Source organism: Papio anubis, chromosome 15 (genome assembly GCF_008728515.1).
Source record: "Papio anubis isolate 15944 chromosome 15, Panubis1.0, whole genome shotgun sequence".
NCBI lineage: Eukaryota > Metazoa > Chordata > Mammalia > Primates > Cercopithecidae > Papio > Papio anubis.
This window is the reverse complement of record NC_044990.1, coordinates 8,197,184-8,212,801: the sequence shown is the minus strand read 5'-3', so window position 1 is coordinate 8,212,801 and position 15,618 is coordinate 8,197,184. Positions and strand designations below refer to the sequence as shown.

At 41.0% G+C, this 15,618-nt stretch overlaps 1 protein-coding gene across 4 annotated transcripts in view; it reads right to left on the bottom strand.

Moving 5' to 3' along the window:
* MTUS2 (microtubule associated scaffold protein 2) overlaps positions 1 to 15,618 on the bottom strand; it is a 620,405-nt gene that overhangs the window by 395,220 nt on the left and 209,567 nt on the right. The gene's annotated exons all lie outside the window — the stretch shown is intronic.

The window sequence follows — 15,618 nt, the reverse complement described above, 5'->3', positions numbered from 1 at the left end:
CTCCACAAGAATTCCCCAGAGGGAGTTCATATTTCTGCACAGGCCTCGTCCCTCCCCAGTCGAACTGGTTAGTCAACCTACATGAATAAATAACATCACCATCCTCCCAGTGGCTCAAGCCAAAATTCTAGCAGTCATGATTGGTTCCTCTCTTTCCCCATCACCCATGCTCAGAGTCCAGTCCTACTGGCTCTGTCTCCAAAATGTATCCCAACAATTCCATCCCTTTCTCCTTCCATCCTCCCAGCTGTCCTGACAGTAACTCTCATCTGCAAACAGTAACAGCTCACAACTGACCTCTCTGCTTCTGCTATTATCTCTCCTATTCCACAGAGACTACCCAGGATAATCTTTGTAAACACATAAATCAGATGATGTTTAAAACTTTTGTGGGGTTTCCCATCACACTGGAATTAATATCCAAACTTCTAACCCGGGCCTTGAGGACCCATGTGATCTGTACATCAACCACCTCCCTACTTCCTCTCCCACTCTCCTCTCACTTACTCTACCCACACTGGCTTTCTCTCTGTTCTCTGACCACATCAAGCTCATTTCCATCTCAAGGCATTTGTGTGTATTGTTTCTTCTGCCTGGAACATACTACTTGTGCAAACAGCTAGACAGGAAGACCTCGTCCTATGAGAAGATGAGCCGAGAGTCCAGTGGAAAACAACATGGCATATTCTCAAAGTTTTTCAAGACCTGAGGCAGAAAGTCCAGAGTTTCCCTGTCCTCTGCAGGAACACAGGACACGGGTAGAACCAGAGTGAAAGATTAGGCAGTTACCCTATGTTCAGCAGTGGTGAAGCTGGGTGTGAAGAGGGGCTAAGATGATGCTGATGGTCGTGACCGAGGTGGATGCCAAGGGAGAGTGAGAGCTCCCCTGGGGCATATTTGAGAGTCACAGAGAAAGAGAGGGGCTCCAGTAAAGATACAGGATAGGAGACATGAGGAGAGAAAAGGAAAGTGAGAGTTTGGAGCGGTGAGGATGGGGTCACTTGCTTTCTAAGAACCAGGTGTGGATTGGAATATCTTATTTTCTCTTGGTGGCTGGAATAAGCTTCTTAAATGTCTCTGTTGAGATGAGTCCATGTGGGCCCCAGGATTTGCATATGGGGGTGTTCTAGTCTCTGCACTTCATTTTGACCGTAACAGGTAAAACTGATTGGGTATCTAGTTCCATAACATTTTATGGTAATAAAAGTATGTAAGAGAAAGGGAGAGAAACAGAAAAAGAACACACTTTTTGGGTTTCCTAGGGACCCAGGCTCTTGAATCCGGGCCTAGCAGTTGTGTGTAGGTAAGGAGAGAAAGGGGCATGGGAAGATGGAGACTCTGACCCTTCCTCATCTTCTCAGAGGGCAGTTCTTCCTGTCCAGCCGTTTGCATGAGGTTCATGCAGGAAGGGCTAGAGTCAGGTTTCACGTTGGCGGGAAATCTCGCTACTCACGGAGAAGCTCCTTAGGACCTGAGGTATGTGTGAGGGGCAGGCTGTTTTTCAACCTGGGCTTCTCTCCAGACAAATGAAACTGGCAGCTGCAGAGCTGCTTGTATTTTTGAGTCTCCTGACACCACACTCACTGGTTGACTATTGTAAAGATGTGGGTTGTCTCATTCTGCTGCCTCCCTGCTGCTCTGTGGTAGAAAACAAGGGCTGTGGACGCTCCTGCCTCCTATGCATCTACTCGGCCCCATTGCTCTAACATGGGATTCCCAGCCCTGCCCTGCAGGGCGAGTCTCCTGCTCTGTGGGCTCCACTGACCTGTACCGAGACCCACAGCTGAAAGCATCCTTTTTAGGTGTTTTCTGCATTTGACAGACTTCTTAGTTCCACTTTTTTAAAATCACCTCAAGGAGAAAACCTTAAGGGGTTTTGGAACGAGAGAGGAGAACAGTCCTGGAGATTCCTTTAATGGTCAGTCTCCAGCTTCATTGCTAAACCTCTCAGCCAAAGGGCTGAGTTTGTCCAGATGATGTCTGGCATATGACTGACAGCTCCACAGCTGTGATCCTGCCAGCCTTTCAGAGATGGGTAAACTTCAGCCTGCCTAAGCCCCCCGCCATCCTAAGGGCCTCATCAGAGCCTCCCTGGCACTAGTACTCCAGCACGGTCCCCAATGCCTTATGTTGGGACAGCTCTCCAGAAAAATAACAAACAAAAGGATGTCCTTGTGAATAGATTTCAGTAAAATCCATTAATAAACTTTAAATTCACCTTGTCTTCCATCTTAGACTCTCACTGGCCAAAGAGTTGCAAAATTTGCCATTTGCTTTTTCAGTTAAATGGCACTATTCTGAATAGTAACCTGACAATATGCAAAGACAGGGTCAACACTCTTTTTCTTAACGGGCCACACTGTACATATTTTTGGAAGAACTGCTGATCACTACATGCCTAATAAGTCTGAAAAGCAAAACCCAGAATGATCAGACTCTTTCTCAGTGATATGACTTTACTCCAGAAAAAAAGGCAAGAATACTATGGGGGCTAAACATGGTGGCTCATGTCTGTATTCCCAGCACTTTGGGAGGCTGAGGCACGTGGACTGCTTGAGCCCAGGAGTTACAGCAACACAGCAAGACAGTCCGAGCAGCATAGCAAGACCCCACCTCTATAAAAAATACAAAATTTAGCTGTGTGCAGGGGTGTGTGCCTGTAATTCCAGCACTTTGGAAGGCTGAGGCAGAAGGATTGCCTGAGTCCAGGGGTTTGAAATCAGCCTGAGAATATAGTAAGACCTTGTCTCTACAAAAACCTTAAAAAATTAGCCAAGTGTGGTGGTGCCTATAGTCCTAGTTACATGGGAGGCTGATGTGGGAGGATTGTTTGAGTCGGGGAAGTTGAGGCTTCAGTGAGCCATTATCTTGCCACTGCAGTGATGGGCAAGAGAGTGAGACCCTATCTCAAAAAAGTCTATGGCAATAAAAATATATCCAATACTCATAAAGGAAAAATTCACAACGTGCGTCATCTAAAAAAAATCCCCTGGCATGCAAACAAGCAGGGTTATACCACCCATAATGAGAAGATGCAATCAATTGAAACTGACCAAGAAATGACACAGATAATAGAATTACTAGACAGGGACAGTTAAAGAGTTATTGTAAATATATTTCATATGTTTAAGAAGCTAGAGGAATAACTTAACATGTCAAGTAAGACAAGGAAGACAAAAAAGACCTAAATAAGAATCGTAGAGAAAAAAATTCCAATGTATGAGATGAAAAATACACTGAAAGGAATGAAGAGTAGATTAGATACTACAAAAGAAAAGATTAGTGACACAAATTTTCATAGCAGCATTAATGATAGTAGGCAAAAAGTGGAAACGACCAAAATGTCCACCAACTAACACATGGATAAACAAATTGTTTTATATCCATACAACAGAATATTATTCAGCCATCAAAAGAAATAAAACATTGAATCATGGATGAACGTTAAAAACATTATACTGAGTGAAAGAAACAGACACAAACAGGCCCAAAGCCTATGATTCCATTTACATGAAACTTCCAGAGGAGACAAAATCCATAAAACAAACAAAAAAAAGACTAGTGGTTGCCAGGGATCACTGAAATGTACACTTTGAAACGGTAAATTTTGGCCGGGCGCGGTGGCTCATGTCTGTAATCCCAGCACTTTGGGAGGCTGAGGGGGGCTGATCACAAGGTCAGGAGATCGAGACCATCCTGGCGAACACAGTGAAAACCCGTCTCTACTAAAAATACAAAAAACTAGCCGGGCGTGGTGACGGGCGCCTGTAGTCCCAGCTACTTGGGAGGCTGAGGCAGGAGAATGGCGTGAACCCGGGAGGCGGAGCTTGCAGTGAGTTGAGATTGCACCACTGCACTCTAGCCTGGTCGACAGAGCAAGACTCCATCTCAAAAAAAAAAAAGAAAAAAAAGAAAAAAGAAAAAAGAAAGGTTAAATTTTATGGTATGTGAATTATAGCTTAACTAATAAAAAAAACACTCAATAAGGCTTTGAACATGAGCTGTAGGGCAACTTCAAGAGGCCTAATATATGTGTAATTGGAGTCCCTGAAGAGGAAGAACTAGGACTGAAAATATTTGAAGAAACAATGTGCAAAACACCCCAAATTTGATGAAAAGCATATAAAACAGATCCAAAAATCTCAACAAACTTCAAGCATAAAAACATGAAGAAAACAACATCAAGGCATATTGTAATTAAACTGCTCAAAACCCACGAAAAAGAGAGCATCTTTAAAGCAGCCAGAAAAAAACACACATTATGTACAAAGACCCAAAGATAAGAATAACAGCAGATTTTCCACTAGACATCATTCAAGATAGACACAAACAAAACAGCATCTTTAAATATTTAAAGAAAAAAATACCAACCTGGATTCTGAACAAAGCAAAAATATTTATCAGAAGTAAGGGGAACAAAAACCAAAAGAATTCACCACCAGCAAACCTCCACTACAATAAATGTTAAAAGAAGTCCTTAAGGCAGAAGAAAATGGATACCAGATAAAAATGCGGATCTACACAAAGAAACAAAGAATACTAAAAATTGCAATTAAATGAGTAACTCAAAAGACTTTTTCTTATTTAAATTTCTTTAAAAGAAAACTGAATGTTGACCATCAATAAGAACAATGTAGTATAGGTTCATAACATATGTAGAAGTAAAATATCTAATAACAATACCACGAATGCCAGGAGACAGATGGAAATATGCTATTATAACATTCTTACACCATGTACAAAGTGATATAATATAACTTGAAGCTGGAATGTTAAAAGCTAAATACATATATTAATATTATGAACTCTAAAACAACCACTGAGAACACAAAAATAAAAGACAGATATCTAATACATGAACAAAGGGGATAAATGGAATCATAGAAAACTATTCAATGCCAAAAGAAGGAAGTAAAAGAGGGAAAAGAAAGAACATATGTGTTGAATAGAAAATATGGTGAGATGGTAGATTTAATCTCAAACCAGTAATAACATCAAATGTATATGAAATGCAGAGATTTCAGATTGGATAAAAAGGTAAGATCTAATTATATGTGGCCTATAAGAAGCCTACTTAAAAATAAACAGACAAATAGATGAAAAGGTTAGTATGGAAATATTACACCATGCTGAAACTAAGAGAAAGCTGAAGTGGTTCTATTAATAATGAAAAAAGGAGATTTCAAGGAAAAAAATATGACTGGGGAAAAAGAAGTTCATTTCATAATGATAAAGTGGCCAATTCATTAAAATGATAAACTAAAACTTTATATACCTTATGGAGCTTCAGAATATATGGAAGAAAGGCTGATAAAATTGGAAAGGAAACAAACAAGTCTGCAATTACAGTCTGAGATTTCAAGCCCTCTCGCAGCCACTGATAGAACATGTAGAGAGAAAATCAGTGAGGGTATAGAATACCTGACAATGCTTCAGCCAACTTGACCTGTGATATCTGTAGAACACTCCACACAGAAACAGCAGAGTAGACACTGTTTTTAAGTATGCATGAAATGTTTACCAGGGTAGATCTTGTAATGGGTCATAAACAAGGCTCGATAAATTTAAAAGGATTCAAGTCATCTGCGACATAATAAGAAATATATATATTTGGTCTTTGCCCCCAATTTCTGAAACAGAGTTCCTAAAACCCTGGTAATTTCCTGAGTGATATGAGTGCTGGAAGAATCTTTTGTTCTAACATTTGGTTTTGATCCCAGTTCCTGACACAGAGCTCCTAAATCCCTTGGAATTTCCTGGGTAACAGAAGCATCATTTGCTCTAATGACAGACTCTCTTGGTGGCTCCTGGATAGTTTCAGGATAGGACTGGTCACCAGAAAGACCAAGCCATGATTAGAAGCTTGGAACTTTCAGCTCCCTCTCTCCCCATCCTCTGGGGCTGGAGATTGAGTTAATAATCAGTCATGTCTGTGTGATGAAGCCTTATAAAAATCCCTAAAGTATAGGACTCAGAAGTCTTCCGGGTTGGAGAATGCATGCAGGTATCAATAGGTTGGAGCACCCTCTCTCTGTGGGAACACAAGCTTGTTCACTCGGGACCCCCCGGACCTGACTCTACAAAATACACTGGAAAGCATCAACAACAGAATCAAACAAGCAGAAAAAAGAACTTCAGAGCTTGAAGACAAGGCTTTTGAATTAACTCAATCCATCAAAGACAAAGAAAAAAGAATTTATAAAATGAACAAAGCCTCCAAGAAATTTGGGATTATGTCAAATGATCAAACGTAAGAATAATTGGTGTTCCTGAGAAAGAAAAGAAATCTGAAAGTCTGGAAAACATATTAGAGGGAATAATCAAGGAAAACTTCCCTGGCTGTGCTAGAGATCCAGATAGCCACATACAAGAAGCTCAAATAAACCCAGAAAATTTATCACAAAAAGATTATTGCCTAGGCACCCAGTCATCAGGTTTTGTAAAGTGATAACAAGGAAAGAAACTTAAAGCTGTGAGGAAAAAGTATTGAGTGACTTATAAAGGAATACCTATCAGATTAACAGCGGATTTCTTAGCAGAAACCCTACAAGCCAGAAGGGACTGGGGTCCTACCTTTAGCCTCCTTAAACAAAACAATTGTCAGCCAAGAGTCTTGTATCCAATGAAACTAAGCTTCATAAATGAAAGACAGATAGTCTTTTGCAGACAACAAATGTTGAGAGAATTTGCCACTACCAAGCCAGTACTACAAGATCTGCAAAAAAGAGTTGTAAATATTGAAACAAATCTTCAAAATACATCAAAATAGAATGCCCTTAAAAGCATAAATCTCACAGGACCTATAAAACAGTAACATAATGAAAAAAAGGAAAAAAAGGTATTCAGGCAACAACCAGCATGATGAATAGAATAGCACCTCACATCTCAATGCTGACATTGAATGTAAATGGCCTAAATGTTCCACTTAAAAGATACAGAATGGCAGAAAGGAAAAGAATTCATGAACCAAGTATCTGCTCTCTTCAAGAGACTCACCTAACAATATATAAGGACTCACATAAACTTAAGGTAGAGGGGTGGAAAAAGATATTCTATGCAAATGGACACCAAAAGTGAGTAGGAGTAGCTATTGTTATATCAGAGAAAACAGACTTTAAAGCAAAAGCAGTTGAAAAAGACAAAGAGGAAGATTATATAATGATAAAAGGACTAGTCCAACAGGAAAATATCACAATCCTAAATATACATACACCTAAAAATGCAGCTCCCAAATTTATAAAACAATTAGTATCAAACCTAAAAAAATGACATAGACTGCAATACAATAATAGTGGGAGACTTCAGTACCCCACTGACAGCACTAGACAGGTCATCAAGATAGAAAGTCAACAAAATAACAATGGACTTCAACTATACCCTAGAACAAATGGACTTAACAGATATTTACAGAACATTCTACCCAACAACTGCAGAATGTACATTCATCAGCACATGGAACATTCTCCAAGATACAGCATATGATAGGCCACAAAAGAAGTCTCAATAAATTTCAGAAAATTGAAATTATATCAAGTACTCTCTCAAACTACAGTGGAATAAAACTGTAAATCAATTCAAAAAGGAACCTTCAAAAGCATGCAAATACATGGAAATTAAATAACCCACTCTTGAATGATTGTTGCATCAATAATGAAATCAAGATGGAAATTTAAAAATTATTTGAACTGAATGATAATAGTGACACAACATACGAAAACTTTGGGATACAGCAAAAGCAGTGCCTGCATCAAAAAGTTAGAAAGAGGACAAACAGTCAATCTAAGGTCACAGCTCAAGAAACTAGAGAAACAAGAACAAACCAAACCCCAAACCCAGCAGAAGAAAAGAAATAACAAAGATCAGAGCAGAACTAAATACAATTGTAAGACAAAAATAATACAAAAGATAAATGAAAAAAAGCTAGGTCTTTGAAAAGACAGACAAAATTGATAGACCATTAGCAAGATTAACCAAGAAAAGAAGAGGAAAGATCCAAATAAACTCGATTAGAAAAAAAACAGGGGATATTATAACTGCTACTACAGAAATACAAAAGATCATTCCAGGCTACTATGAACACCTTTACATGCACATAGTAGAAAACCTAGAGGAGATAAATAAATTCCTTGAAATACACAAGATTCCTAGATTAAGCCAAGAAGAAATTAAATTCCAAACAGACCGGTAATAAGCAGCAAGACTGAAATGTTAATTTAAAAAATGCCAACAAGAAAAAGTGCAGGATCAGACAAGTTCACAGTTGAATTCTATGAGACACTCAAAAAAGAATTGGTACCAATCCTATTGATGCTATTTCAAGAAATACAGAAAGAAGGAATTGTCCCTAAATCACTCTACGAAGCCAGTATCACCCTAATACTAAAACCAGGAAAGAACATCACAAAAAAGGAACATTACAGATCAATCTCCCTGATAGACATAAATGCAAAAATCCTCAACAAAATATTAGCTAATGGAATCCAACAGCATATAAAAAAGGTAATCCAACATGATCAAGTGGGTTTCATAGTAGCGATGCAGGGGTGGTTTAACATAAGCAAGTTAATAAATGTGATATACGACATAAGCAGAATTAAAAACAAAAATAGCATGATCATCTCAATAGAGACCGAAAAAGAATTTTACAAAATCCACCATCCCTTTATGATTAAAACCCTCAGCAAAATCAGCATAGAAAGGACATACTTTAAGGTAATAAAAGCCATCTATGACAATCCCACAGCCAACATTATACTGAATGGGGAAAAGGTGAAAGCACTCCCGTTAAGAAGTGGAGCAAGTCAAGGATGCCCACTTTCACCACTTCTATTCAACATAGTACTGGAAGTCCAAACCAGAGCAATGAGACAAGTGAAAGAAATAAAGGGCATACAAATCAGTAAAGAGGAAGTCAAACTGTCGCTGTTCACTGATGATATAATGGCGTACCTAGAAAACCCTAAAACCTCATCGTAAAAGTTCCTAGAACTGATAAATGAATTCAGCAATGTTTCAGGATACAAAATCAATGTACACAAATCAGTAGCACTGCTATACACCAACAGCAACCAAGCTGAGAATCAAATCAAGAACTCAACCCCTTTTACAATAGCTGCAAAACAAACAAATAAACACAAAAACCACTTAGGAGTATATTACACCTAAACAAAGAGGTGAAAGACCTCTACCAGGAAAACCACAAAACACTGCTGAAAAAAATCAAAGATGACACAAACAAATGGAAACACATGCCATGCTCATGGATGGATAGAATCAATATTGTGAAAATGACCACACTGCCAAAAGCAATCTACAAATTCAAGGCAATTTCCATCAAAATACCAAACTAGAACAATTCTAAAATTCATACAGAACCAAGAAAGAATCCACATAGCCAAAGTAAGGCTAAACAAAAAGAACAAATCTGGAGGCATCGCATTACCTGACTTCAAACTATACTATAAGACTAAAGTCACCAAAACAGGTGACTATGGAAGCAGGCTCACAGACCAATGGAACAGAATAAAGAACCCAGAAATAAAGCCAAATACCTACAACGAATTGATCTTCAATAACGCAGACAAAAACATAAACTGGAGAAAGCACACCCTATTCAACAAATGGTGCTCGGATAATTGGCAAGAAGAATGAAACTGGATCCTCATCTCTCACCTTATGCAAAAATTAACTCAAGATGGATAAAATACTTAAATCTAAGACCTGAAACCATAAAAATTCTAGAAGATAACATCAGAAAAACCCCTTAGACATTATCTTAGGCAAGGATTTTATGACCACGAACCCAAAAGCAAATGCAATAAAAACAGGGATAAATAGCTGGGACTTAATTCAACTAAAAAGCTTCTGCACAGTAAAAGCAATAATCAGCAGAGTAAACAGACAACCCACAGAATGGGAGAAAATCTTCACAAACAATGCATCTGACAAGGGACTAATATCCAGAATCTATAAGGAACTCAAACAAGTCAGCAATAAAAAAACAAATAATTCCATCAAAAAGTGGACTAAAGACAAAAATAAACAATTCTCAATTCTCAAATATACAAATAGTCAACAAACATGAAAAAATAACCATCATCACTAATTATTAGGGAGATGCAAATCAAAACCGCAATGTGATGCCACCCTACTCCTGAAAGAATGACCATAATAAAAAAATCAAAAACCAATAGATGTTGGTGGGCACGTGGTGAAAAGGGAACACTTGTATACTGCTGGTGGGAATGTAAACTAGTACAAACCACTACAGAACACAGTGTGGAGACTCCTTAAAGAACTAAAAGCAGAACTGCCATTTGATCCAGCAATCCCAGGTGTCTACTCAGAGGAAGAGAAGTCATGCTACAAAAAAGATACTGGCACACATGTTTGTAATAGCAGAATTCACAATTGCAAAAACATGGAATCAGCCCAAATGCCCATCAATTAACGAGTGGATAAAGAAAACGTGGTACAAATGTGCTATGGAATACTAATGAGCCTTACAAAGGAATGAAATGGCGGCATTCGCAGGAACCTGGAAGAATCTGGAGACCACTATTCCAAGTGAAGTAAGAATTGAAATGCAAAAGTAAACATCGTATGTTCTCACTCATAAGTGGGAGCTAAGCTATGAGAATGCAAAGGCTTAAGAATGACACAATGCACTTTGGGGACTTTGGGGAAATGGGTGGGAGGTGAGTGAAGGATGAAAGACTACACATGGGGTGCAGTTTACACTGTTTGGGTAAAGGGTGCACCAAAACCTCAGAAATCACAACTAAATAACTTATACGCATAACCAAACATCACCTTTCCCCAAAAAACTACTGAAATAATATTTTAAAAATAAATAAAAGTTAAATGAGAGAAATGACATTAGTGTTCAGAGACAATCTATTCATGGATGTATGAAGGCTGGAAATTATAGGAAATCCACATAAAATCAACATTGCCTGTGCTAAAACAAAACCTGATGGCTCCATTTTCTTAAGAGCAAAATTGCAAAAAGTGACATTAACATCCATCCTAGAAGAATGAAACACACATCACCTTTACTGATATGAGTAAATGATTTGTTTTTCTTTGAAGGAGTATCCAAGTGTATTGTGTTCATTTTCAGGCTGATCAAAGAGAGCACACTTCTGTCAACAGCCATCTGTAGTTTTCAGGACCAGGCAGAAATTCTATCTTCCTTTAAAGGTCAGGCACAAAAGTAGAGGCAGATGCTAGGCCCCTCTGCCCAGAGCCAAGTGGTTGGGACCATCAGGGGGAAGGATGGAGGCTTGAGCTTCCCTGGTCCCCCAGATCCTCTGGGTGCTGCCCTCCCCCACTGCAGCTGCCCCCTGTGACGTCTCCGATTCCGCGAGGTGCTGCCCTGGCCCGTGCGGGACCCCATGGCCAGAGGGAGCCCAGCGCTCGATGTCTTGTGTGCTTTCCAGAGTCCTGATTCCAAAGGTCACCAAGCTCTGCACACTTGGCCCCAGCCAGAAACTTCTGGAAGCCCAATTTCTAAGGGAAGGTCTCGACCACTGCACTGTTGTCATGGGCAGGTACCTGAGCTGATTCCTGGGCTGGCCCCGGGCCAGGGTGCTGCCCCAAGCCCAGAAGCACCAGGATATGTGGTCCAGGCCCATCCTCTGCTCCCAGGTCAAGGACCACTGCAAAGTCGTCTGTGTCAATGGGAAGCGCTGGGTCTGCACCAGGCCCCTCCCCACAGCCCCTCCCGACTGGGACTACGCCCGCATCTGAGAGAGATGGTCCCCGAGGCCCCGGGAAACCCCGGAGGCACTTTCCCAACAGGCCACCACTCCTGAGTATCACCGGGCTGGACTTTTCCAAGGCTCACCTGGCCTACGTGAAGCGCTGGCTTTGGAAGGCATCTCTGAAAGAAACACAGCAGCCCCAGTAAGGGGCTTATATATCAAACTCTCATCTCCCTGGGACAGAGCACCTGGAGGAAGGGGTGGCTGTGGGCACAGCTTCCACAGACTTAAACATTCCTGCCTGTTGGCTCTGAAGAGAGCAGTGGATCTCCCAGCACAGTGCTGGAGCTCTGCTAAGGGTCAGACTGCCTCCTCAAGTGGGTCCCTGAACCCCATGCCTCCTGACTGGGAGACACCTCCCAGCAGAGGCCGACAGACACCTCATACAGGAGAGCTCCAGCTGGCTCTGGTGGGTGCCCTTCTGGGATGAAGCTTCCAGAGGAAGGAGCAGGCAGTAATCTTTGCTGTTCTGCAGCCTCCACTGGTGATATCCAGGCAAACACGGTCTGGAGTAGACCTCCAGCAAACTCCAGCAGACCTGCAGCAGAGGTGCCTAACTGTTAGAAGGAAAACTAACAAACAGAAAGCAGTAACATCAACATCAACAAAAAGGATGCCCATGCAAAAACAGTAACATCAACATCAACAAAAAAGATGCCCCATCTGAAGATCACCAACATCAAATAACAAAGGTAGATAAAACCATCAAGATGAGGGAAAACCAGCACAAAAAGGCTGAAAATTCCAAACACCAGAGCACCTCTTGTCCTCCAAAGGATCATAACTCCTTGCCAGCAAGGGAGCAAAACTGGATGGAGAATGAGTTTGATGAATTGACAGAAGTAGGCTTCAAAAGGTGGGTAATAACAAACTCCTCTGAGCTAAAGGAGCATGTTCTGACCCAATGCAAGGAAGCTAAGAACCTTGAAAAAAGGTTAGATGAATTGCTAACTAGAATAACCAGTTTAGAGAAGAACATAAATGACCTGATGGAGCTGAAAAATACAGCATGAAAACTTCGTGAAGCATACACAAGTATCAATAGCTGAACTGATCAAGTGGAAGAAGGGATATCAGAGATTAAAGATCAACTCAATGAAATAAAGCATGAAGACAAGATTAGAGAAAAAAGAATGAAAAGGAATGAATAAAGCCACCAAGAAATATGGGACCATGTGAAAAGACCAAACCTACATTTGATTGGTGTACCTGAAAGTGACAAGGAGAATGGAATCAATTTGGAAAACACTCTTCAGGATATTATCCAGGAGAACTTCCCCAACCTAGCAAGACAGGCCAACATTCAATTTCAGGAAATACAGAGAATGCCACAAAGATACTCCTTGAGAAGAGCAACCCCAAGACACAAAATCATCTGATTCACCAAGGTTGAAATGAAGGAAAAAATGTTAAGGGCAGCCACAGAGAAAGGTCGGGTCACCCACAAAGGGAAGTCCATCAGCCTAACAGCAGATCTCTCTGCAGAAACCCTACAAGCCAGAAGAGACTGGGAGGCCAATATTCAACATTCTTAAAGAAAAGAATTTTCAACACAGAATTTCATATCCAGCCAAACTAAGCTTTGTAAGCGAAGGAGAAGTAAAATCCTTGACAGACAAGCAAATGCTGAGAGATTTGGTCACCACCAGGCCTGCCTTACAAGAGCTCCTGAAGGAAGCACTAAATATGGAAAGGAAATATCGGTACCAGCCACTGCAAAAACATACCAAATTGTAATTACCATCGATACCATGAAGAAACTGCATCAACTAACAGGCAAAATAACCAGCTAGCATCATAATGACAGGATCAAATTCATACATAACAATCTTTTTTTTTTTTTTTTTGAGACGGAGTCTCGCTCTGTCACCCAGGCTGGAGTGCAGTGGCGCGATCTCGGCTCACTGCAAGCTCCACCTCCCGGGTTCACGCCATTCTCCTGCCTCAGCCTCCCGAGTAGCTGGGACTACAGGCGCCCGCCGCCACGCCCCAGTTAAAAGACACAGACTGGCAAATTGGATAAAGAATCAAGACCCATCATTGTGCTGTATTCAGGAAACCCGTCTCACGTGTAAAGACACACATAGGCTCAAAACAAAGGGATGGAGGAATATTTACCATGCAAATGGAAAGCAAAAAAAACGAGGGTTGCAATCCTAGTTTCTGATAAAACAGACTTTAAACCAACAAAGATCAAAAAAAATAAAAAAGGGCATTACATAATAGTAAAGGGATCAGTGCAACAAGAAGAGCCAACTATCCTAAATATATATGCACCCAATACAGGAGCACCTAGATTCATAACGCAAGTTCTTGGAGACCTACAAAGAGGTTTAGACTCCCACACAGTAATAGTGGGAGACTTTAACACCCCACTGTCAATATTAGACAGATCAACAAGACAAAATTAACAAGGATATTCAGGACTTGACCTTAGCTCTGGACCAAACTGACTTAATAGACATCTACAGAACTCTCCACCCCAAACTGACAGAATATACATTCTTCTCAGCACCACGTCACACTTATTCTAAAATCGATCACATAATTGTAAGGAGGTTAGTTTTAATGTAAACAAATCTGTCCTTGTTTACCTTGGAGATCTGGGCTAAATCATGGTAAATGTACAATACATAATTATCAAAAAGTACAAGTGTTTCTTCTTCACCACAGCGTTCTGAATTTGAGTCTTAAGTGAACCTCACTCCCTTCTGTCAGAGGACTTTTTGTCATGGAGGAACAAATTGAGAGTGGCCTTGGGAAGGTACTCACAGTGCCTCCACGTGGAATCTTAGCTGTTGGGTCCCCTCCCCTCCCCTCCCCATCTTTCCTTTTTTTTTTTTTTTTTTTTTTGGAGACAGTCTCACCCTGTGGCCCAGGCTGGAGTGCAGTGGTGCGATCTCGGCTCACTGTAGCCTCTGCCTCTTGGGTTCAAGTGATTCTCGTGCCTCAGCCTCCAGAGTAGCTGGGATTACAGACACGCACCACAAAGTCCAGCTAATTTTTGTATTTTAAGTAGAGATGGGGTTTCCCCATGTTGGCCAGGCTGGTCTCAAACTCCTGGCCTCCAGCGATTCATCCACCTCAGCCTCCCAAAGTGCCGGGATTACAGTTGTGAGCCATCATGCCAAGCCTGGTTTTTCTTTGTCTTTGTTATTCCAGAAGTTATTTTTTATTCCAGGTATTTCTCTTCATTTCCTAGGACAGTCTGAAAGTTAAGCCTCCTAGATCTCAAGGGAAACTATCAATAGTGTTTTGTGGATAATGGCTTTGGCTCTGTGTTCAGTGAACCATCTAAGTCTCTTGTGAAATAAAAACAAAACAGGGATTGAGGAGCAAGGGAATATCTCTGAGAACAACATGAAAATGGAAAGCTTTCGGCAGAAAGAAGAGCATTAGTGAGGCATATTGCCAAAACTGAAGATGGAGGCACTAGGGATTCCAGCAAAGCTGTCTGACAAGGGAAAGGGCCTGCTGCCTGCAACTGGCCAAGTGACCAGAGGCCAAGCCAAGAGCTACTGGCCTGGCTCAAGGGCTCAGGGGCCAAGGGAGCTGAGTCCTTGCCCTCTAAAGCTCCCCAGTCTCCAAATTAAGAACCTCTCATTGTCCCAGAGCCTCTGGCAGGTGATCCCCCCAACAGTGCTAAGAAGGGATGTGACATCTTCCATGCCCTGTAGGAGTGATACTCATCTGCATTACTAGTTTTGCTGGGTCTCCAATGATCAACCATGGGAACATACACTGTTCTCTAAATTAAGACACCCACAGACCCAAGGAAAAGGGTTTGAGTCCTGAAGGAGTAGGGATGGAGGCAGCCCCTCATATGTGTACTTTCAGGACCGAATTGAACTTT